This window comes from Cicer arietinum, chromosome 2, assembly GCF_000331145.2.
Source record: "Cicer arietinum cultivar CDC Frontier isolate Library 1 chromosome 2, Cicar.CDCFrontier_v2.0, whole genome shotgun sequence".
Lineage (NCBI taxonomy): Eukaryota > Viridiplantae > Streptophyta > Magnoliopsida > Fabales > Fabaceae > Cicer > Cicer arietinum.
This window is the reverse complement of record NC_021161.2, coordinates 14,841,626-14,844,710: the sequence shown is the minus strand read 5'-3', so window position 1 is coordinate 14,844,710 and position 3,085 is coordinate 14,841,626.

The window sequence follows — 3,085 nt, the reverse complement described above, 5'->3', positions numbered from 1 at the left end:
TATATATTAAATATTTTGACGCTTGAAAATATATACACGGGAACGCGAGATGTGGGTGTATAAAAAAAATGAAGGGTAAGCATTTTAAATAATGCACATTTGATTGACCTCAAGAAAAAGTGATTACACAAGATATACTAGAGTCATCATGTAAAGAACGATTGTTATCGTCGTTGATCCATTGAATCTTATAAGTGTATAAAGTCGCATAAGGATCGGGCAAACCAAAAAATAATAAAATAAATAAAAAAGAATTTATCTTCATTGCATGCATCTTACATTTTTTTCAAATACTCACACGTGATTTATGCATCTTCACTCATATTTTACATATACTCAACAACTCCTTATATCATTCATGTATAATGAGTTAATCATGCATATATTATGTGTATATTTTATTTATATTCAACAACTTTTGTATCACATTATTCATTTTACGTTTGCATTACCACATACATGCTTCCTTTTAAAAATAAAAATAAAATAAATTTATCTCATTTTATTTACATTCTAAATTTTAAACTCATGGTTTAGTAATCATTTTATTTATATCAATCGATCAACGCATCGGTAATCAATCCGAGGACGATCATCCTTTTATTTATATCGATGTACGCATCAATAATCAATCTGAAGACGATCATCACTTTATTTATATCGATCTACGCATCGGTAATCAATCCGAAGACAATCACATTATTTATGTCATCATTTTATTTATGTCAATCTACGCATTGGTAATTCATCCGAAGACGATCATGCTTTTTATTTGCGTCCCTCAATCTTTGGTAAGTCATTTTGTCGATCTACGCATCGGTAACCAATCCGAAGACGTGCTTTTTATTTGCCTCCCTCAACCTTTGGTCAGTCATTTTGTCGATCTACGATAACCAATCCGAAAACGATCATGCTTCTCTCAAGTCTCAGTCATTTTTTTTTATATATATTTTATTTATTTATGTATTTACTTTTGCCAATCATCAACATTATTTTACAATTTTTTTTCAAATCATTAACTTTTTTTACATGTCAAATTATTTTACTATTTCTCCTACATTTGAAATTAATTTACTTTCACACTTACAAAATTTAGGTCCTTATATTTAATTATCTTTTTACCACGTAAAATATAATTAAATAGGGACAGTGTAGTACTCAATTTTGTCCGAATAATTAAAAATTATTTGAATAATAATAATAATAATAATATATCTAATAAATATTTTGCAGTTGTTATCGAAAATTTTTAAAAAAAAAATTAGTATTTTACCATTCAAGTTTAAATATGTACCAAATTTAAAACAAAAACAAAACACCACAATTCTAATTTTGTTTTTACTTTTCATTATTTGGATTGCAAATCCAAAGTACAGACGGGCTGTGTTTACTGTCAGCCAACCTTTTTTCTTCTTCACTTTACGCCTCCTTCATTTTAGACCTCTTTGCTGTCAAACACGCATATATGTTACTCTTTTATCCTTTTTGTCTTGTTAAGATTCCTGTTATAAACCAGTTATTTCACTAATTTGATTTACTTTGTAACTTAATAAAGAGATTACTTGTAACACATAGAAAGCCAGAAAAAAATTATTTCCTAAAATCATACTTTGCTTAAAATTGTTAAAAAAAAACAATCTAAAATCCAATTAATTTTTGTTGAGTAACAATGCACCCATGAAGACATGTTGAGTAACAATCCAATTAGAACTCGTATTTATCTAATGAATGGAAACATTAGCCATTTCCCCTATAAATTGAGACAAACATAAATGAAGAAGAGAGGATTTTGGAGGCAGCTTTGAGTATTAACAAAACTAAAAAAAATAGAGAGAAATAGAGTGTTTCACCGCCATTCCAACTCCACACAACCGTGCACCGTCTCTGTCTTCATCACGTGAAGCACCGTCGCTCTTCCATATCTATTTTTCTTCATTATGTTCAAACTTTATATTTGATTATTTATTTGAGAGATGAAATCTTTTTATGTATATGAATGTTGTTTTGGTTGATATAATGTGTATCTGAAACAAAATTTTTATGGTATTTGAAAAGTTTTTTTTTTCTTTGATTTAAACCTTTTACTCATGTCATGCCACGCTTTACCTACTCTTGCGTTGAAATATCATCTTACGCCAGCCTGTTGCCAGTTTGATTCGTGATGCGTGTCTTGCTTGTGTGCCAACTTGTTATGAGTTGGCTTCTGATTTTATTCATACGTGTACTTTCCCTATTAATTAGAAATTAATATATGAAAAATAACTATATTTTTATAAATAATAATGAAGGTAATTAATTAACACACTTTTATCTCAAAAATCACATTTATAAAAACATTTTATATTCATATTTAATAATAAAGAGGAATAAATATATATTTAAGTTGATATAATTTTGCACAATTAATTATAGGTAACCGTTTTTAGCGGATGTCGTAGGGTGCTAATACCTTCCCTACGCATAATCGACTCCCAAACTCAAAATCTGGTTTCAAAGACCATTTTTATATTTTTATATTTTTAAGGGTTTCCCAATATTTTCCCTATTTTAAAATAAATTTTGGTGGCGACTCCATTGAATTCGATGAAAACTCGAAATTTTAGGCCGCGACACTAATTTATATTTTGTAGAACATTTTTAACTTCATTATTATTATTTTTAGAGAACATATTACAGTTCTTAAAAGACAGTCTCGGCCGCGACGATTGTCACAGCTTGAAATTGATAAACAACATGGTCAAAAATTTATTGAGTGGTTTCATCAAAGGGTAAGCATATAAGAGTTGTATTATTTTAATGTTTAATGATTTTCAACTTACTTATTTTCATATAATATTTTAGATTCAGCGTTTGGATGAACAAATGAGTCCACAAGTAACTCATGAACTTAGATGGTTAGCTCGTGGGCAATCTGAGGTAGTGAGAAGATACAGTGGTTATGCAATTAATGGTTTCAGGTTTCACACAAAGAAGAGAGAGACATCTGAAAACACAAAATAGTGGAGTAGTTGTAAAGACTAAGACTTCAAAAGATGAAATTGATTACTTTGGACAATTAACTGATATAATTCAGTTAGATTATTCT